The sequence below is a fragment of the Lynx rufus genome, unplaced genomic scaffold, assembly GCF_022079265.1.
Source record: "Lynx rufus isolate CCGP_SWC_20201006 ecotype Redwood Valley unplaced genomic scaffold, mLynRuf1.p SCAF_10, whole genome shotgun sequence".
NCBI lineage: Eukaryota > Metazoa > Chordata > Mammalia > Carnivora > Felidae > Lynx > Lynx rufus.
This window is the reverse complement of record NW_025814824.1, coordinates 72,670,650-72,693,419: the sequence shown is the minus strand read 5'-3', so window position 1 is coordinate 72,693,419 and position 22,770 is coordinate 72,670,650. Positions and strand designations below refer to the sequence as shown.

The window sequence follows — 22,770 nt, the reverse complement described above, 5'->3', positions numbered from 1 at the left end:
GACGCGCTTGCGGGGTGGGGAAGGTGGGGGCGCGGCGGTGGCGGGAGCGTCCCTGGTCTCCGCCCCTGTTTCCCACTCTCCTTCCACCTCCCACCCGGCGGGGCTCCGGAGAGGCGCCGCTTGCCAGTCCCCGGAGCCGCCCAGCTGCCGCCGCCTCCGCCCTCCGCTCGCGGTGAGCCCGTCAGTCCCCGCACCGTGCGCTCCTCAGTCTGGGCCATGGATGGGTAAGTACTCGGTGGCTCATCGGCTGCGCTTGCCCCGCTTCCTTTCGGCTCTCGGCCGGACGCGCCGCGGCCGGGGAGCCTGGCGCGGCGTTGGCGACCGGAGGAGCTGCCCCGGCCGAGCCCGACGGCGGGGCTTCCGCGCGGCCCGAAATCGTGGAGGGGCGGTCCGCCGCCGCCTCTCTTTCCCCCACGGGGCGCCCCCTTAATGTCCGCCCCTTCCCATCCTCACACCCGGAAGCGGAGGAAAGCCGGGTGCAGCCGCCGGGTGCCGGGGTCCGCCCTCCGCGCGCAGAGTCCGGAGAGCCGGCCCGGCCTGCCGACACTTCCTCTCAGAAAATGGTGCGCGGCGCTGGGGGAGGCGGAGGCGGCGCTCGGGGCGGGCGTCCTCCCGCTTGGGGAGTTGCTGTTTACCGGTGAGGTGGGGCGAGCGCCGGAGCTTCCCCTGGCGGGGAGGCGAGCGGCCGCGGAGAGGCGGATGGCGAGTGCACGCGTCGGTGCACGTCTGGGCGGCGACCTGGTCCCGAGGCCAGTGCCCCCTGCGGATGTAGACGTGCGGGGAGGCGGGGGGGTACCGGAGGAGGTCTCCCGACTTGGGCTGTGAGCTGTGCCAACGATATCTGTATACCGGGCGTCTGGACTTGGTGACCGTGGACGCTCTCCCCCACAACCCCCCAAAAGAAGCCCCGTGAATTTCTTCAATTTTCGAGGAGCTCTTTAAAAGTTAATGAGGTCCGTGACCAAAATAAAAAGATTTGGAATCGCCGTTATAAATATTTGTCTGAGGACCCAGGGATTTGGCGTGGGACCTGACAGATAATTTAATGTTTAAGGAAACGACTGGATTAAGATCTTCATAGATTAATTATTGTTACATATGTACATCAAGATTTTTAAAATATCTCCAGCTCTATCAGAGCTTGCAAATCCCCTTACTTATTCCTATTATGTATTTGAGGTTTTGTTTGGCCTTTTACTTGCTTTTGAGGACAAGATATCTGCAAACCCCTTGGTTGTAGAATATATGAAACTTGCTTAAACAGTAAAAGCCTTGTGCATGTTACCATATAGTTGATGATTGTTGCCATGCTGTGTAAAGACAATGGAATCTTCCAACAATTTTTGTCTTCGTTAGACTTCATTTATGTATGTTCACAGTATGAAGTGTATGGAATATTTGGATTAACTCATTTGAATGCTAATTGCATACTGCTACTGACTTTAGACAAAGTGCGATTTTAGATTTCATTCATGGTTGTGATGTTCTTTATTTTGTTTTAATTTAATTGAAGCTATTTTTATTGTTTAATTGAAACTTTTCTGAGAGCATTGTTGAAAACTCACTGCACATCACCTTATTCAGTTACACTTTATATGGGTGCATAATTTTGCTGTTTTAATTATTTGTGTAATTATGCCAGTATTTCAGTTTAGGGAGGTTGTGAAATTGGTGTCTCACAGTGTGTAGTGTGTTGTCCGTTAGATGATTTGACTTGAGCTGTGGACGCAGGCTAGCTTTTGGTATTGGAAAATTTAGAGTGATAATAAAGAGGACTGGAGTTTTGCATTTTGTGCAGTGCAGACTTACTCTTTTGGATAGTTTAATAACTCTCTCTTCACCCTTTATATGTTATTAAAGCTAAGAATGAGTTGTTTATTCGTTGAAATATGTGAGGCAGTAAGACAGATCCTGGAAGGTAAGTTCAGGACTGATACAATCTTAATTTTTATGCACAGTTATTTGACACATTTAAATTTCAGACAAATGAATTTCAAGTTTTCACCAAGTCTAAGGAAAAAATTTTAACCTACATGGTTGTTTAAAACAAGTAAATTTGCATCATTGAGCAAGCCAGATTCATAAATTTGTTTACTTTTATTAAGTAATAGCGATAAAGGTTCTTAATAATATGTTGAATTTAGTTAGAGCTTTAGGAGATATGGAGGTAAATTGTAATTGAAGATGGTTTCTTGGGGGTTAGAAGAGATGGATTTTTGCTTGGGAGAACTTTATAGGGTTTCTACACCTTGGGGTTAAGGGATGTGGTTTTGAACACAGTGAATTTTTGCTTCTAGAGGCTAATTAACTTTTTGCATTTTCCCACAGCCTGAAAAAGGTCCTTTTTCATTATTTCGGATAGTTAAAAAAGAAACAACAAACCACCAGTCATTGTATCTTTCTAGTTCTTCCTCAAATTCCAACTGTCTTTTGTGTGTGTGTATGTGTTCATTTCCTCCTGAGATAATTTATACTTAAACACAGTTTTGATGTGGTAGAGCTTTTTTTTTTTAAAGCAGATCTTTGAAATTTTTCATGTCTGAAATTTGATGTTTGCATTTATTTTAGTTCTGAGAGACTATCTTAGCTGTATTTTGGTGAGCTGTTTTGGGTGGTAGATGCAAATTTGCAAGATACCTTCTATTTCTGTAAAAGCCACTCAGTGGTTTTATTTCATTTAGAATTTTAAACATGATAATTCAGACCAGTGATTTAAAAGAATGAAATTTGGTGATTTTTAAGTTTTGATTTGGATTTGTTAAATAGAGGCAAATGGATAAACACATATTCATGTTATTGAAACACACGTATACTTTAATAAATACTAAAAGAATTTGATCTACTATTTGTTTCTTACGTTGCGGTTAAAGCTTTGCTTTTATACTCTGCTGTTGCTAGACTGACCCATCACTTTTCTTTGTATTAACATTTCATAACTCATCACATTCTTATTTTTATTAATTTTTATTATTATAGTGCTTTTCCTTTTTTTCTTTAATCTTATTATCTCTGTCTTTTAAAAACTTGTTCTCTAACTTTGTTTTCCATTTTCTCTTTTTACTTTTTCCATACAGTGTTGTTACAGATCTTATAGCAGTCGGTTTAAAGGTAGGACTCTTTTACTATCCTTTCATAAGCTTTTTTAAATCTTAGTTTCAGCATTTTTTTTTCCAATGGTGAAATCATCTCACCTGTTCATAAAATTATCTGTTTTACTGTGTGATAATAATCTTTCATTTTTATTTAGCTCCAAAATAAGTGGATTTGTAGCTGATTTTGGATTTTATATATTTTTGAAGAGGTACTACAGTATTAATCTTGTATATCTAAAATGTGAACAAAAAGTTTAGCCTATAGTTTTACTTGAACTATCAGAGTGAGTGTGTTCGATTTTGTTTTGTTTTGGCTCAGCAGTTAAATGTAACCTAGGCTGTGTTTCCCTGTCATGTTCTTTCTTATATCTTCTCTTGGATGTGCTTATGAGTAATACAGTAATAGTAGCAGCTAAGGTTTCTCTAATTCCTACTATGTGCCAGGTTGCTTTGCACGTATTTCACTAATTAATAACAGTTCTTCAAGGTAGATATCAATAAATTCCCATTTTAGAGATGTAAAATAGGTTCAAGGTGTGGTACACCAAAGTTGAAACCCATGTCTTCCTGGTTCTAAAGCTGGACGTTTACCCCACACCCCATTATAACTGGCTGCCAGTAATAAGGGTTCTGTCTAGAAGGTGAGCAGCAGGAGAGCTGGATAATTAGTATTTGACAGTAATAATTCTTCTAAGTAATGTCACATCAGTTTAATCAGTTTTCTCGTTTATTGAATTCTAAACTATAAATCAAGTAAACAATGTTCATCAGTATGAGGTTTTTAAATATAAATGGATGTTTTAAGGTTTCCTTTAGCAATTTGATATTTGATAAACCTGTTGAGCATCTAGTTCTAGAGGCCACTTAATAGTTTGGATTACTGTAGAAAACAGAAATAAATATTGATGTTTATATGTATTTTATGTAAAGTTGTTTAATCACTTTCTTCTCTTCATCATCTCTTCTTGCTAGCAATTTTAGCACTTCCACATTTGCAGTTATTCTATGTGTTGCTGCTCATATTCTTGAAACATCTTAAAAAATAAGCATAGGGGCACCTAGGTGGGTCAGTCTTGTAAGCATCTGACTCGATTTCAACTCAGGTCATGCGTGATCTCCTGGTTCGTGAGATCAAGCCTCGTGTCGGGCTCAGTGCTGACAGCATGGAGACTGCTTGGGGCTGTGTCTCCCTCTCTCTCTCTGCTCCTTTCCTGCATGCTCACTCTCTCAAAATAAATGAATAAACTTGAAAAAATCCACAAATACAGCAAATAGCATATGAAACTAACAGTAGGATTCTGAGACTAACATAATTGGGAACTACTTGCTTACACTGTCTTTTGAAGTTGGGTTGAATTAGCTTGCTTTGGCAAACTTTAAACATATTTTATGAATTGAAAATAAATGGAGGAACCTCTTAGGTATGCTTCTCATCGTCGTCTTTTTTTTTTCTCACCGCAGATACTCAAGTCATTTTCTCTTTTGAGAATGACGCTAAAGAGAATGACATGGAGATTAGAAATTGCAGGCTCATGTCTAGAATCACTTTTGGTGTCTCTGTATGTCCCTGTGAGGGAAAGGATATTTAAAGTGAATATTGTTTTGGTCTTATCCAAAATGTAATTCGTGATACTAGTTTATCTGGCAAAAATGAGTAAGCGAGACATTTAAAAAACTTACCATTTTGAAATTGAGAAATTATCCTTGAGGGACTGTTATGCCTGTTTTATTGTGGGGAAAAAATATATCTTGATGATAAATAAAAGAAAAAGACTAGGCATAGCCACTGGATTTGAATACATGATTTGGATTTCTGACTACCTGTTTAGTAGCAAGCACTTTGGAAACAAAGGTCAAATCCTACTCTGAAGAAACAATATGCTGATTTAGTTGTTGGTCAATCTATATTTTTATAGACTTACATACTGGAAATGTCTGTAAAATTACTCATTATATGGAGAATTTCTCCTAAGATTGTTCTGCTTCTTTCTTGGATCCCATCCAAGGAATTTAGTTACCAGGTAATAGGCTAATAAGGCTCATAATTTGTCTAGATTGTATAAACCGAAATTAGCAAATTTAAATAAGTCTTTTGAGAGTATCAGTTTCTTACCTTTTTTTGCTATCTGAATATGATGATACAACAAATAGTTTCAGCCACTGGCAAGAGTGGATTTCAGGTTATGCTCCACAAGTTGCTTTCCCAGACTCAGACAAATAATATGGATTTCATTTTTAAAGAATTAAAAATACTCAATATAAAATCTTTTATTTTAGAGAAACAAATGGAATTGTTTTTAGAGATGAAGTTATTGACTATGATATGTCATGAAGGCCGGAAATTTTGATATTTTCTTCACTACTGTGTTTCCAATGTCCGGCACATAATCTCTCAAAAAATACCTGATAAGTGAATGATAGCAAAATGGGCAGCTAGTTTGGTGACAAACGTAAAATGGAACCCAAGCCTTCTGATTTTGCTGGTGTTTCCTCAATTAGGTGTTACTGTAGTGAGAAAGAATTAGATCCATTTTTTAGATTGGAATTTTCTTGAATACAGATAAACATTTTCAAGCAGTTTAGGGACATACCATGTTTGAGATTTACTTATGTAGTTGTATACCCTGGATACAGCGTATCAATTTTTGAGCCTTGCCTAAATTATGCAGGAAAATTAATTTTGGGTACTTCTCACAAAGTATTTGTTTTATTGTATCATGTTATTTCACGTTTTAATATGCTTTTAAAAACAAGCAGGGGCACCTGAATGGCTCAGTCAGTTAAGCACCCGACTCTGGATTTCAGCTCAGGTCATGATTTCAGGGTCGTGAGATCAAGCCCCCAGTTGGGCTCTGTGCTGATACTGCAGAGTCTGTCTTGAGATTCTCTCTTTCTGCCTCACCCCTGCTTGCTGGTGTGCTCTCTCTCTCAAAATAAACATTAAAAAAAAAAAAAAGAAACAGTGTTATCCTTTATTTTAAATTCTTTTGAATGAAGAACCAACTAGGTGACTATGAGTGATAATGGACAAGTTTCAAGAACTTTATTATACTGGGTGCCTGGTTGGCCCAGTTGGAAGAGCATGTGACTCTTGATCTTGGGGTCATGAGTTCAAGGCCCACATTGGGTGCATACATTACTTACATAAATAAAACTTAAGAAAAAAAAAAGAACTTCATTATACCAGATAAACCAAACTGTCCACATCGTGGGTAACATAGCTTTTTGTGTGTGTACCTAAGTGTATTTAAAATTTCCAGCTTATAGGTCATGACCTCATGATGCATGAGTTTGAGCCCAGTGTCGGGCTCCTTGCTGACCATGCAGAGCCTGCTTGGAATTCTCTCAACCTCTCTCTCTGCTCCTCCTCCTTTTCTGTTTCTCTCTCAAAGTAAATAAATAAACTTAAAAAAAATTTCCAGCTTACACTTTATTTACTAGTTGGTTTATCTGAAACTCAAATATTTCCCGTATTTGTAGTTATGTTTTCAAAATGCTGTAGTAGCTATTAAAAAAATTCTTCACTACTTCACTACTTTTTAAAAAAAAAAATTTTTTTTTTTTAAATATTTCTGAGAGAGAGTCCGTGTGCATGCGTGGAGGAAGGGCAGAGAGAGAGGGAGACACACAGTCTGAAGCAGGCTCCAGGCTCTGAACTGTCAGCACAGAGCCCTGTGTAGGGCTTGAACTCACAAACTGCGAGATCATGACCTGAGCCTAAGTCGGGTGCATAACCAACTGAGCCACCCAGGCGCCCCACAAATGATTTTTTTTAATGATGATTTTTTTATATGTTTTCTGGGTTGTCTTCCTATTTTATTTTATTAAAGTTTATTTATTTATTTTTGAGGGAGAAGGAGAGGGAGAAGGAGAGAGAATCCCAAGCAGATGCCACACTGCCAGCGTAGAGCCTGTCGTGGGGCTCAAAATCGCGAACCCTAAGCCAAAATCAAGAGTCAAATGCTTAAGAGACTGAGCCACCCAGGGCGCGTGGGTGGCGCAGTCGGTTAAGCGTCCGACTTCAGCCAGGTCACGATCTCACGGTCCGTGAGTTCGAGCCCCGCGTCAGGCTCTGGGCTAATGGCTCGGAGCCTGGAGCCTGTTTCCGATTCTGTGTCTCCCTCTCTCTCTGCCCCTCCCCCGTTCATGCTCTGTCTCTCTCTGTCCCAAAAATAAATAAACGTTGAAAAAAAAGAAAAAAAAGAGACTGAGCCACCCAGACCCCCGTTGTCTTCCTATTTTAATTCATTAGATGCATATAGAAAAACTCATGTTTAGGAAAGACTATTAATTGGTTTCTGATAATTATCATGCCTGTTAGTATAAAGGGAAGAACAATATAACATATTTAAATTGATTTTGAAGATTGGGTTTTTTTTTTTTTGCTTGACCAGAGCTTAGCAAAGTACAGACTGTGGACCATATCCAGCTTGCCACCTGTTTGGTAAATAGTTTTGTTGGAACACAGCCATGCTAATTCCATATTGTCTGGTGATTTTCATGATAGATGGATAGAGTTGAATAGTGGTAGCAGAGATCATATGACCACAAAGCTTAGAATATTTACTTTCTGGCCCTTTTCAGAAAAAGCTTGCCTGCTGCAGTGCTTGAGCTATACAAAATAAAGAAGGCCTTTACTGGATTTTTTTTTTTTTAATTAAATCGGGCTGTAATTTGCATAGAGTGAAATGCACAGTTTTCAAGGGTACAGTGCAATAAATTCTGAGAAATGTATCCACCTATGTTTCCTACTCTCCAGTCAAGGCCATAGAACATCATTCCAAATTGTTTTGTTGCCTTTTTTCAGAGTCAGTTTAGGCAACTGTTCTGATGTCTATTAATTTTTCTGTTTATGAACTTTGTATAAATGGAATAAAATATTTATATGTCATATATACAGTAAAAGCTCTTTGATGTCTGGCTTCTTTTACTCAGCAAAATGAGTTTTAGATTTAACCATGTTGCATGTATCAGTAGTTCATTATTTTTTATTTCTGAGAGTATTCCTTTGTGAATGTATTACAATATTTAAAAATCTGTTCTCATGTTGATAGACATTTGGGTTCTTTCCAGATTTGGACTGTTGTGAATAAAGCTGCTTTAAGCATTTGTGTATGTCTTTGGATAGATGTATGCTTCATTCTACACCATATGTAGGAATAGAATTAGATATGCATATATTTAAATTTGTAAGAAACTGTCAAACTGTTTTGTTAAATGTTGTACCATTTTATACTCGGACTAGCTTTGTATTATGGAGTTTAGGTTGCCTGCATCCTTGTCTACAGTTGGTATTGCCAGTCTTCACTTACCCATTCTAGTGGGTATAACCAGAAAGGCTGACAGTATCTCATTATAGTTTTAATTTGCATTGACCTCATGACTGATGGTGGTGCTTACCTTTTCATGCTTTTCTACTCTTTCATGTATTTATTAGTCATTCACTTATCTTTTGTGAATGTTCATTAAGTCTTACATATTTCCTAATTTATTTTTATTTTTTTTAAGTTTATTTATTTATTTTGAGAGAGAGAAAGAGAGAGCATGCAGGAGGAGCAGAGAGAATCCCAAGCAGGTTTCACACTGTCAGCTAGAACTGTGAGAGCATGACCTGAGCCAAAACCAAGAGTCTGATGCTTAACCGAATAAGCCACCTAGATGCCCGTCCTATCTATCTATCTATCTATCTATCTATCTATCTATCTATCTATCTATCTATTTATTTATGTTTACTTATTTATTTTGAGAGAGAAAGAGAGCATGGGCAGCAGTTTATTTGTTTTGAAAGAGAGAGGGAGAGAAAGAATCCCAAGCAGGCTCCACACTGTCAGTGCAAGGCTCTGTGCAGGGCTTGAACTCCCAAACCGTGAGATCATGACCTGAGCAGAAGTCAGACGCTTAACTGACTGAGCCACCCAGGCGCCCCTGTAAGGTCTTTTTTCAAATCCACTCTGACAGTCTTTTAATCGGTATATATAGACTCTGCACACTTTAAGGGATGATTTAGTTGGATTAACATCTATCTTGTTCATAATTGTTTTCTGTTGTTAAAATCAACCAAGTAAATTTGAAGATCTAATTGGATTTACTAAGGGGTTTATGAATCAGCATTCCAGCTAAGTAGTACAACATAGGTTTCTATAGGAAGGAAGGTGGGGCAAGCTATTAGCAAAGAAAAGAAAAGAAAGGATTGTTCAGGCAAGGTCACCTTCTTTTACAGGGGTCTTACTATGTAGATTGCTCCATCTTCCTTTGAGGGATTGAGAGGGCCCTGTGACAGATGGCCTCATTGATGCTCATCAGAAAGTTCCTGACTGACCAATTAAGACTCCAATTCTGAGGGAGGTTGAAACTGCTAGTAGGTTACGTATTAAGTCCAGACTTGGTGATTTGTCGTAAGTGGTGCCATTTGGGGCCTGCAGTTTTGTTTTGTTCTCTTTCTTTCTTTCTTTTCTTTCTTTCTTTCTCTTTCCTTCTTTCTTTCTTTTTCTTTCTTTCTTTCTCTTTCTTTCTCTCTCTCTCTCTCTCTCTCTTTCCTTCCTTCCTTCCTTCCTTCCTTCCTTCCTTCCTTCCTTCCTTCCTTCCTTTATATGCAGTTTATTTATTTTGAGAGAGAGTATGTGTGTGTGTGTAGGTGGGGAAGGGGCAGAAAGAGAGGGAGAGACAATCCCAAGCAGGCTCTACACTGCCAGCGCAGAACCCAATGCAGGACTCAAACCCATGAAATAGTGAGATCATAACCTGAGCCAAAACCAAGAGTCGGATGCTTAACTGACTGAGCCACCCAGGTTCCTCCTCATTCTACTTTCTTAATGGGTGCAGGGTTTCTGATGAGAAAGAAACCTTGTAATTCTTATCTGTATTTCTCTATATGGAAGGTATTTTTCCCCCTATGTTTTTTTCCCCCAAGATCGTCAGTATTTTTTTTTATTTGAACTCTATTTGAAATAGGGTTATAAGGGTTTTCTGTATATTCTAGGTGTAAGTCCTTTTTCAGATATATGTACTGTGAATATTTTCTCCTAGCCTTGTGGCTTGCCTATTCATTTTTTAATGGTATCTTGATAAATAGAATTTAATTTTGATAAATTTCTTTTGCATTTTTTGGTTATGGCTTTCTATGTCTAGTCTAAGAAATCTGCTTATCCCAAGGATATAAAAATATTCTATTTATTTGCTTTAAGCCTGTACTTTGAACTTTTAAGAAAGGTTAGGTTTGAGATGAATCTCAGACTTGTTTTTGTGTGTGGTGTGTGGTAGAGATGGAGATTCACTTGTTTCCATATGGTTATATAATGAGTTTGACACATTTGATGAAAAGATTTTCCTTTCCATGATGAATTGTATTGGTACCATTATTTGAAAATTAGTTCACCATTTGTGAGTGTGTCTATTTCTACACATTATCTTAACCATTTCTTTTACTGAATTCTTAACCATTATCTATTACTGTGTTAATGTCACACTGTCTTGATAACAGTAGATTTATAGTGTCTTAAATTCAAGTAGTGTTAGGTCCTCCCAACATTGTTCTTCTTTATCAGTATTGTTTTAGCTATACTAAATCATTTGCACTTTCCTTAAAAATTTTACAGTCTGCTTGTCAGTTTCTATTTAGAAACTGGGATTACTGGGATTGCACAGACTATCTAGATCAATTAGGGAGACATTGATGTTTCAACCATACTGAGTCTTGTTACCTGTGGAATAGAGTATCTCAATTTTTTTTGGTCTTCTCTAATTTCTTTTACTGCTGTTTTGTAGTTTTCAGTGTACAAGTTTATATGTATGTTTTAAATGTATCCCTTTTTTTGTATGGTAAATTGTATTTTCTCTTCAATATATAGAAATACTTCTTTGCACATTTACTTTGTAACTTACGGCATTGCTGTTACTGTATTTTTTTAACTGCTTAGGATCTTTTTTTTTTTTTTTTGTACATGACCATATCATCTGTGAGTAGAGTTTTATTTTTTAAATTCGAATCTGGATGATTTTTTTTCTTGCCTTAATCCAAAATTAAAACCTCCAATATAATGCTAAGTAGAGGTGACAACATCCTGCTCATAAAGGTAAGTAGTCTGTCTTTGTTACCTGTAGGTTTTTCTTAGATGTCTTTCTCATGTTGAACAAATTTTTCTATTCATTGTTTTTTGTTAAAATGAATGGGTGTTGGATTTAGACCTTTCAAGGAGTTTGTCACGTTGGAGCTCCTTATCTTGTTAATCCCTAGGATCTGTAATGATTTCCATCTTTTCAGTTCTGATCTTGATAATTCATGGTGGGTTTTTTTTTGTTGTTTTTTGTTTTTTTTCTGATTGGTATAGCTAGAGGTTTTCAATATTAATGATCCTTTTTAAAAGGCAATTTTTGGTTTCATTTATTTTCTCTTGGTTGACTTTTCTGTTTCATCACTTTTACTCTTTATTATTAAGATTTATTTTCTTACATTTTCTGTGGGTCAGGAATCCAGGTATGGCTTAGCTGGGTCCTCTGACTTTGGGGCTCTTATGCTAGACTGCTATCAAGGTGTTGGTAGATGCCGCTGTCATCTTCTGGGGAAGAACCTGCTTGCAAGCTCACTCATGTGATTGGCAGGAGTCAGTTCCTCCTGGGCTATTGTCCTGAGGGCCTCACTTCCTTATTTGTTGGCTAAAGGCTGCCCTCAATTCCTTGCCATGTGAGTCTCTCCATAGTGCAGCTTGCCTCAGCAACTTGCTTCTCCCAAGTAACCAAGAGACAGAGTAAGAGTTAAGCAGAAGTCAGTCTTTTGAAACCTAATCTGGAAGGGAACAATCTATCACTTCCGCTAAAGTATTCTGTTCATAGAAGTAGGTCACTAGGTGTAGCCTACATCTAAAGGGAGGGAGTTAGGCCTGGGTGTGAATGCTAAGCAGTATGGACCATCTTAGAAATGTGCTTGCTACTCCAGAAGAGAAATTGTAGGCTAGTGTAGGGACAATACACATGTTCAGCTTTACTAGATAGTTCCAAATTATTAATGGCAGTGTTTGAAAGTTACTGTTACTACAAATTCTCACCAACACTTGGTATTTTCACTTAAGATACTTCCAATGTAATAATTTTAATGCTATAAATCTTCCTCTTAGCATAGCTTTAGCCACATCCCAAAAGTTTGATTTGTTCTGTTTTCATTTTTATTGAGAGTAAATAAAACCACAAGAAAGTAGAAGGAGATAATAAGTAACAACTGAAATGTACAAATTCCTTGAAAGACAGAAAATAGCAGATGACCAAAACTGACATGAGTTGGAAAGTATTCCCTTTTTTTTAAAAAGAGTTTGTATGGGGCACCTGGGTAGCTCAGTCAGTTGAGCGTCCAACTTCAGCTCAGGTCATGATCTCATAGTTCGTGAGTTCAAGCCCTGTGTCAGGCTTTGTGCTGACAGCTCAGAGCCGGAGCCTGCTTTGGATATGGTGTCTGTCTGTCTGTCTGTCTCTCTCTCTCTGCCCTTCCCCCTGCTCACACTCAGTGTCTCTATCAAAAATAAATAAACATTAAAAAAATTTTTTTAAAGAGTTTGTATAAGATTAATATTTCTTCCTTAAATGTTTGATGAAATTCAGTGTAACTATTTGTGGGTGCATATTTTTGTGTGGGAAGGTTTTTATTTTTTATTTTTTTTAAAAAAAAATTTTTTTTTTCAACGTTTATGTATTTTTGGGACAGAGAGAGACAGAGCATGAACGAGGGAGAGGCAGAGAGAGAGGGAGACACAGAATCGGAAACAGGCTCCAGGCTCCGAGCCATCAGCTCAGAGCCTGACGCGGGGCTCGAACTCACGGACCGCGAGATCGTGACCTGGCTGAAGTCGGACGCTTAACCGACTGCGCCACCCAGGCGCCCCGTGTGTGGGAAGGTTTTTAATTATGAATTCGGTTTTTAAAAATAGATCCTGTGTTAATTCAGATTTTAAATTTCTTTAGCTGTATCCCACAGATTTTGATATACTGGGAATTTCTAAATATTTTGGGTTTTTCCAGATATCTTCATGTTACTGTTGTTTTTTTTTTATATAGTACTTTGAATCATTTCAGTCTTTTCACATTTCCCGAAAATTTTTTTAATTTTTCATTTTTAGAGAGACAGAGAGAGCTTGAGCAGGGGAGAGGGACAGAGTGAGAGAGAGAGAATGAGAATTTCAAACAGGCTTCATGCTCATTGTGGAGCCCAATGTGGGCTTCATCCCATGACCTTGGGATCATGATCTGAGGCAAAATCAAGAGTCAGTCGCTCAACTGACTGAGTCACCCAGGTGTCCCTCCTGAAATTTGTTTTAATGTCAAGTATATGGTGTGTATGAATGGTCTATATACACTTTAAAAGAATATATAGTTTACTTTTGTTGAGCATATTGCCTTTTAAATGTCAATAAGATAGGCTGGTTGATAATTCAAGTCTTCTGGGGTGCCTGGTTGGCTCCACTGGTAGAGCATCTGACTCTTGATCTTGTTGTGAGTTTGAGCCCCATGGTGGGTGTTGAGATTAGATTTCTTAAAAAAAAAAAAAAAAAGATGGCACCTGGAAGGTTCAGTTGGTTAAGCATCTGGCTCTTGGTTTTGCCTCAGGTCATGATCTCACATTTCATGGGATCAAGCCCCGGGTTGGGCTCCACACTGTCAGCCTGGAGCTTGCTTGGGATTCTTTCTCTCTCTTTTCCCCTCCCTCTCCTGCTTGTGTATATTCTCTCCCTCTCTCAAAATAAACAAACTTGGAAGGAAGGAAGGATGAAAATTCAAGTCTTCTGATATCCTTTCTGATTTTCTTTCTTTTTGTTCTGTAAATTACTGAAAGAGGAGAGGGTATTGGAATTTCTATGTATACTTACAGATTAAAAAAAAATTCTTTGTAGTTGTGTCAGTTTTTGATTTGTATTTTTGAGTCTCAGTTATTAGATGCACTCATATTTAGGAATGTTCTATTTTTTGATGAATTGACTCTTATTATTTGAAATACACATCTTTATTTTCAGTAATAATTCTGCCTTAAAATCTACTTTGTCTGATAGTAATGTAGTTATTCCATTGTTCTTGTGATTAGTATTTGGTATTTGGTATATCTTTTTCTTGTTCCTTTTCCTGTTCTTTTAATCTGCTTTTTGTCTTTAAGGTAGGTTAAGGAATAGATAAGCCAGACAGACAACAAGGTAAAGTAGCAAGATGGTGGTATTAACATCTTAACAACTTGAGAGGTTGAGTTCCAAAAGACTGGCTTCTCTTGCTGTCTACTTTATTCACTCTGATGAAAGTGAGGTGACATGTTAGCTGCCTGGTGGTCCACATACAAACTGAATACTGCCAGCAGCAACTTGACTAAACTTGGAAGTGGATCCTCTATTTCCTCTACTGAACTTTGAAATTATTACAGCTTGTGAGAGACACTGAGTCAGAGGATCTAGCAAAGTCATGCCCAGATTTCTGACTTATGGAAATTGAGTTAAAAAATACTTGTTTTTTATCAGCTGCTGAATTTGGGGGTAATTAGTTTGCATCTGTATGTAACTAATACAACTACTTAACTCAAAGTGGTAAATAAATACTGAAAAAAATGAATAATAAAATAGCTTATTAATATCCAAATAAGATTGCTTATGTAAGTGCAGATACTTTTTGGTTGTCAGTCATTATGCATATGACTTTTTTATATGACCACATTATCTCTTTCTAATAGCTTACCATGGTTTGTATATACTTTGATTTTCCTTTTTAAAGGTTTTCTTTTTTCTTAGTGTACTAATGTGTATTTCATTGATAACCGTATTTTTTTTTACTTTACACTAAATTTTTTTAAACCTTTTTATTTTAATGCAAACATAGGTTGCAGAATAGTACAAAAAACCTGTGTAACCATTACCCAGTTAGCTCACATTTGCTCCATTTGTTTCATCACTCATATTCATTTGTTAATATTCTCTACACACACACACACCTTTCTCTAGGTATACATACATCTCTACATATATCCTTTTTTTCCTTCTGAATTGTAAATTGGTTAATGTGATTGTCATCTAGGTTTCTCTACTATTAAGTTACTAATTTTCCCTCATAATCAATAATTTGTCAGTAGAGTCTTTGAAACTTTATTGATATATTATCTTAATTTATTTAAAGTTTATTTTTTTTAGTAATCTCTATATCCAACATGGGGCTCAAACTCATGACCCCCAAAATCAAGAGTCACATGCTCTTCCAACGGAGCCAGCCAGGCATCCCTTATTTTACTTTATTTATTCTCTAACTGCTAAATACTTCAGAGTTTATAAAAACAAAACTTTTCTTTACATTACTATAGTATAATTATGAAAGTCAAAATGTCAAAAGGTTCCTCAGTCCTTTTTTTTTTCTTTTTCTTAAGTTTATTTATTTTGAGAGAGAGCACGCATGAGCAGGGGAGGGACAGAGAGAAAGAATCCCACTGTTGGCGTGGACCCCGATGTGGGCCTTGAACTCACAAACCATGATGAGATCATGACCTGAGCTGAATCAGATGCTTAACCGACTGAGCTACCCAGGCACCTTGGTTCCTCAGTCTTTTTGATTCATGACATTGACATTTTAAAAGAATATAGGCATTTTATTGTGTAGGGTGTCCGTCACTTTGAGTTTATCTGTTTCTTCATAGTTAGATTTAGGTTGTATATTTTTGGTAGGAATACCATAGAAGTGATGTTATGTTCTTCTCAGTGTATTATATTAGAAGGCAAAAGATGTTGATTTGTCCTATTATTTGTAATGTTAATTTTAATCACTTGGTTAAGGTATTTGCCAGGTTTTTCACCGTAAGCTTATTAATAGTTTTTCTCTCAGAAGTTTGAAAGTTTGGTTGATCTCACCTGTAAAGCCATCTGGGCCTAGGTTGGGAGTAGAAGGTGAGAGGTCTTTATTTACTAATTCACTATCTTTAATTCTTATGGTTTAATTGAAGTTCTGTGTTTCCTCTCATAGTAGTTTTGGAATTTTATATTTTGTAGGAATATATTCATTTGATTATTGATTTCTTAAGCTTTTATTCTGCAGTTCATAATACTCATGTTAATTTTAATCTCTTTAGTCTTTTGTTATTCTTTTTTTATTCGGAATTGTTTTTTCTCTCCTTGATCAGTTATGCTAGAGGCCCAGGTTGGTGTTTTAAAAAGAACCAGCTTTTAGTTTTTAGTAATCTTTAAGTGATTTTTCAGTTCTTGATTTCATTTCTTTTCTGTTGTTTAAAAATTTTTCTTTTTTCATGTTTGGGTTTGTTCTTTTGCTCTTTTTCTAAGTTTTTTTTTTTTTAATTTTTTTTTTGACGTTTATTTATTTTTGAGACAGGGAGAGACAGAGCATGAACAGGGGAGGGTCAGAAAGAGGGGGACACAGAATCTGAAGCAGGCTCCAGGCTCTGAGCTGTCAGCACAGAGCCCCACGTGGGTCTTGAACTCATGGACCGCGAGATCATGACCTGAGCCGAAGTCGGCCGCTTAACCGACCGAGCCACCTAGGCGCCCCTTTCTAAGTTTTTTTAATTGGATAGTTAGTCCACTTATTTTTAAATTTCTTGTTTCAGCTGTAAATTTATCTTAAAGTACTAAAGCTCGATACCACAAGTTTAGTATCTGTGTTTTCATTTCATTATTTCTTAAATATTTTTATACTTAAGACTTTAAAATTTTCTTTTTTTAATTATTTTATTTATTTTAAACGTTTATTTATTTTTGAGAAAGAGAGAGAAACAGAGCATGAGTGGGGGAGGGGCAGAGAGAGAGTGAGACACAGAATCTGAAGCAGGCTCCAGGTCTAAGCTGTCAGCACAGAGCCCGACACGGGGTTCAAACTCATGAGCTACGAGATCATGACCTGAGTCAAAGTCGGACGCTTAACCAGCTGAGCCACCCAGGTGCCCTGAAAAAAATTTCCTTTTAAACCCAAGATTATTTACTAGTGTTAAAATTTTAGTTTCCAAACATTAGCTACTCTTTTATTGTCTGTAGTTTTATTTATTAAAAAAAAATTTTTTTTTTTAATGTTTATTTTTGAGAGAGAGAGAGTGTGTATGCACAGGCAGGAGAGGGGCAGAGAGAGAGGGAGACACAGAAACTGAAGCAGGCTCCAGGCTCTGAGCTGTCAGCACAGAGCCCGACGGGGGACTTGAACTCACGAACTGTGACATGACCTGAGCTGAAGTCGGACACTTAACTGACTGAGCAACCCAGGCACCCTGTAGTTTTATTGTAGAGCCTCTGTTCACTATATTCTTTTGGATAAAATTGGTATTTCTTTTACAAACTAATGCAGGAGTTGGCAAACTGTGACTCAAGGGCTAAATAAGAGTTCATTGCCATCTGTTTTTATAATACATCCTGCAAGCTAAAATGGTTTTTACACTTCCAAATAGTATTAAAAAAAATCGAAAGATTACTATCTTTCATCCCAATGTTTATAGCAGCACTATCAACAATAGCCAAAAGTATGGAAACAGCCCAAATGTCCATTGATGGATGAATGGATAAAGAAGATGTGGTATATATATACAATGGAGTATTACTCAGCAATCAAAAAGAATGAAATCTTGCCATTTGCAACTACATGGATGGAACTAGAGGGTATTATGCTAAGTGAAATTAGTCAAAGAAAGATAAAAATCACACGATTTCACTCCTATGAGTACTTTAAGAGACAAAACAGATGAACATAAGGGAAGGGAAACAAAAATAATATAAAAACAGGGAGGGGGACAGAACAGAAGAGACCCATAAATATGGAGAACAAACAGGGTTACTGGAGGGGTTGTGGGAGGGGAATGGGCTAAATAGATAAGGGGCACTAAGGAATCTACTCCTGAAATCATTGTTTCACTATATGCTAACTAATTTGGATATAAATTTGAAATAAATAAAAAAGAACAAAGATTACTATCTTGTGACAGGTGAAAAATTGGTAAGATTTGAGTCTCAGTATCTGTAAATAACTTTTCATTGAAACACAGCCATGTTGTGTTTTGTCTATGGTTGCTTTTGTGTAGTTGTGGCAGAGACTCTATGGCCTGTAAAGCCTAAAATACTTAATATTTGGCTCTTTATAAATACAGTTTGCCAAGCTGATACAGTATCCTTTTTGTAAGTGTATATTCTTAGGTGGATGTCTGGTTTTGCAGTAAGTGTATCTGTTAGTTCAAGGTATTAATTGTATTATTTGTTTTTTTCTGGTCATATGTTGTATGTTTTGTTGGTTTCTTTTTAAGTTTATTTATTTATTTAGAGAGAGAGAGAGTAAGAGTGAGCAGGGGAGGGGCAGAGAGAGAATCCCAAGTAGGCTCCACACTGTCAGCACAGATCCTGATGTGGTGCTCAAACTCACAAACTGCGAGATCGTGACCTGAGCTGAAATCAAGAGTTGGATGCTTAACTGAGCCACCCAGGCACCCCTGTTCTATTGATTTCTAATAGGAACGTGACATTTCAACTCAACTGTTGATTTATCCTTTTTTCCTTATTATATTTCATCATAATAATTATGATCCAGAACTTTAGTCTTGGGTTATACATACTTTCTCATTTTCTCTAGAACTCAACTTTTTTTTTTTTTCCATAACAGTTTAAACTTCAAGGTATCTGATGACTTTTGTTTTTTAGGTCTCTTGTATCATCTCTTAGATTTGTTTTTCAATTGGTTGAGTACTTTTTTCCAATAAGTTTATGACATGTATCTTTGTGTGGCAAATTTAGTAAGGCTTTGTATCTCTGAGAATATTTTTAGAAAAGAACAATTTAAAAAGCTTTCTTCTAACTTGTCCTGTCACTGACACCTTTGGGTTCTCAACTGCAGTCTGTAGCTTGCTCATCTCCACATTATGTACTAAATGAAAATGGGACAGTGTTTATAATTTTTTGGACAAATACTTTTTTTAATGTTTGTTTATTTTTGAGAGACAGAGCGTGAGCAGGGGAGGGGCAGAGAGAGAGGGAGACAGAGAACCTGAAGCAGGCTCCAGGTACTGCGCTGTGAACACAGAGCCTGTTTCAGGGCTCAAATGCACAATGCGTGAGATCATGACTTGAGCCAAAGTCGGATGCGCAACCAACTGAGCCACCCATCGCTCCTGGACAAGTAATTTTTAACCCACAATTCTTTTACTAAGTCAAATGATTAGTTACGAGGCTACAATTATGAGGATAGAATTTTCAGACATGCATGGACCCAGAAAGTTTGCCTTCTGTTTACCATCATTTAGGTGGTTACTTAAGGATATACTGTGGCAAAATGATAAAGTAAACTAAAGACAATGAAGACAGAAGTTGAAGAAAAAGTTGAGCCAACCCAGAAGTGTAAAAAGAAGTCTCGGGTTAACAGTTGTTCAGAAGGCCTAGAAAGCACTCTAGATTGAAGCAGGGGGAAGTAGGATTTAAGGAAGGAGATTTTGGGAAGAAAAATGGGGACTGGATTGAATGATTGGTATCTTCACAATCCTGTGAGGAAAATAAAGGCATTTAAAAATAATCATGGAGAGCAAAACAGGAAAGAAAATCATGATCTGACTATAAGCCAAATTAGAATGCGGCATGGTGTTAAGATATTGAATGTAACAAAGAATCCATTTGATCTTGATTTTAGGAATAGTTTTTTTCAAGTGGTCCTTAGGTTGTAACATTAGACTATAAAGTAGAAAGTGAAGTGTGGTAAGCATTATGTTTCCTTGAACAGTATTTACATAGTTATGAAAATGTAAATGCTGTTTATTGATTTTTCAGCTTTGAGTCAAACTTTGGGCAGGACATGATTGGTGGAAGCCTAGAATGCTGTTGTTGCAGGGCAGAATGTAACAACTATAACAAGATGGAAGTGAAGCTGGCAGAGGGAGGGAAGGAGAGAACAGATTACTTGTGCTAACAGCTTTATCTTTCAAAGTAGAGAATCAAGAGGTTGTCAAATTGGCAAAATAAGGACTAAAACTATAAGGTTACTATTTAAGATTTAAAGGTAACTTATATAAGAATTAAAATTAATAGTATATATTTCACACATTAAGAAGGCAAGAAAAGTGGGAAGTTTAAGAGATGAATTTTTAAATTTTCATATTAGAGGTCAGTTGGTTTATTTTTAAAGTTGGTAACTCAGAAGTAGTGGTATAACTGTATTATCTAGGGTTATGAGGATGTCCATTAGAATAACTGAGAGCTGTTTAAAGATTAGGATTAGGTTGGAGAGATTTGCTTTATCATATAAACTTGTTTGTAATACTTGTTATAGAACATGAATTTGATGAAAATAAAAGTTCATAAACAAAAGTTAAAAGAACAGAAGTAATTCAACAAAAATAAATTTAATTATGTTTACACAGAGAACTTTCATTTGCAGTGTTGTTTTAGTCTTCCCCCAAAGGTAACAGTTTTATTAGTTTTATAATTTACACTTACAGTATCTTATATGCATATAAAGGCAGATATACATATTTTTCTTCCTCCTCCAATACCAAAAGCAGAACATGTATATACATTGTTCTACACTTTGATTTTCTCACTAAAGTGTAGGGAATCTTCCTCAGAATTCCCCCCATTCTAATTTTTTAACGGCTATAAAATATTTTGTGGATATAGAAGTTAATTAATTAGGCCCTTTAATGATGGACTCATGTTATTTCCAGTATTGTGCTATAATAAACTATTCCTCATGAATAATCTTCACATTCTTTTTCTATATTTTAGGGAGAGAGAGTATGTGAGTTGGAAGAAAGGCAGAAGGAGAGAGAGAGAATCTTAAGCAGGCTCCACACCCAGCGCTGAACCCAATATGGGGCTCAATCCCACGACCCTGGAATCATGACCTAAACTTCACGTAGAAAGTAGTGGAGTTAGGATTTGAACCCAGAGGGTATGCTTTCATAGCCTGTGCTGTTCAACGCATTTAACCCTACAGCACTGTGTCCTGTCTTTGATCTTAGTGGAGGCAGCACAGAGCCTCTGGTTTCTCCCCTTTCACATTCATGACTAATGCCATAGTAGCAGCAATGACCATGGAAATAGAACCTGAACTAAAGAAGTGTATCTGGGTTCCAGCCTTACCAGAGAGCTACAAGAAAAATCAAGATCTGTTTGGCCATTTGGGCTTGGCAAATGTACGGAAAATAGTTAATGTAGTAGGCCGAAGACTGCTATCCTTAGAAAGGCTGCTTGTAAGGTTGGCCCTTGGCTAGAATCCTGGTTGGTAAACAGTTCCCTACATTGATATAACTTATCCTTAAATGATAAGAGTGGCTTATTGTTCCTAGAATGTTTGTGTAAATGATAATGGTTTATACTTTCTGGAATTTTTGGTACATGCTGGACAGAGGGTGTCTGTGTGACCCAGCTCCCAATAAAAGCCTTGGGCAGTGAATCTCTAATGACCTTCCCTGGTTATCACATTCCACATGTATTATCACAGTTCATTGCTGGAGGAATTAAGTATGTATGTCTCCATTGGGAGAGGACTCTTGGAAGCTTGCTCTAGGTGTCCTCCAGATTTTGCCCCATACGCCTTTCTCTTTTGTCTACTTTGTTTGGTATCCTTATAATAAGTCTTAGCTATGAACACAACTTTCTGCCAAGTCCTGTGAGTCCTTTTAGAGAATTATTGAACCTGGAGTTGGTCTTGAGGCTAATTTTAGACTTCAACATTACAATGTTTGTTGTGATTTGGGCAATAGGGGTATGTGTACATATGTGAAGGTGGAGGTTGGAGGATCATAGAGAATGAATGAATGTATATGGAATTTGAGAGCTTTATATCTTTGGGAGGTTAGCAGCAACAATAGTTGAGACTAACACCAGAGAGTTTCCTTCTTCACATGCAGAGGGAATACTGGCAGATTAACAGTGGTTTGTGCTCAGTCACTATTGCAGACAGGAACTTCATTCAGTAGCTGTATTGCTAGTGATGACATTTAGAGCAATAGCATCAACAATGAAGGAATAGTAGAAGCTGCAGAGAATCAACCTTTTAGACTAAGCTAGCAGTCCTCAGATTTTAGGATTTGTCATTTAAGAGAGGACTCCTACCTAAGAAAATGAGACATTTTCTTGAGAAGTTGCATGACAGTTTTGGGTGACAGAAGAAAGAGCCAAATCCATAATCATAGATTTTAACATCTCTCTCAATTGATAGAATAAGTAGACAGACATCAGCATTCTTTTTCCCCCCCAGACATCAGCTTTCTAAGTACTGCTTTTGCCCCTCTCCTCCAGATTAAAAAAAAAAAAAAAAAAAAGAATTTAATCCCTATCTTGCTAGGTATCAGTATGCAAGAAGTCCTTTATAAAAAGGAACTTTGCATATTTATTATAACATTAGACCAATTTTACAGAACAGGATACCAAACCTGTGATGTTACTGTAATCTAATACCTTAGATCAAACAGGTGGTAAGTGACAGATTCAAATAAAGGTTTGTTGGCAAAGCATATGATCTGAAGACCATCCTAAGTCCATATAATTTGGCTATTACACAGTTCAGAGGTGCTTGCAGATCACTAAATGATGCAAAAATAAATTTTATTTGTTTAAGAAATTTTAAATGTTTTGTTAACATTTTGAGATGATAATATGGTAAATGGTCTATAGTAGAACTGGCCAAAAATCCTCATGAAATGTGTTTAATTGAAAGATCCAGTTACAGAGCTTGAGACACATATTGGCAAAATTTTAAG

At 37.2% G+C, this 22,770-nt stretch overlaps 1 protein-coding gene across 4 annotated transcripts in view; it reads left to right on the top strand.

Annotated features, from left to right (window-relative positions):
• Positions 1-144: 144 nt before the first annotated feature.
• Positions 145-22,770, top strand: part of PTBP3 (polypyrimidine tract binding protein 3) — a 121,448-nt gene continuing 98,822 nt past the window's right edge. Inside the window, exon 1 of one of the 4 annotated variants that reach the window (XM_047067942.1) lies at positions 145-224. The gene's annotated coding sequence lies outside the window, so the exon portion shown is untranslated. Of the gene's footprint in view, positions 225-865; positions 954-3,089; positions 3,109-22,770 lie in introns of those variants that run through there. The other 3 variants (XM_047067950.1, XM_047067933.1, XM_047067924.1) reach the window with 3 other exon arrangements.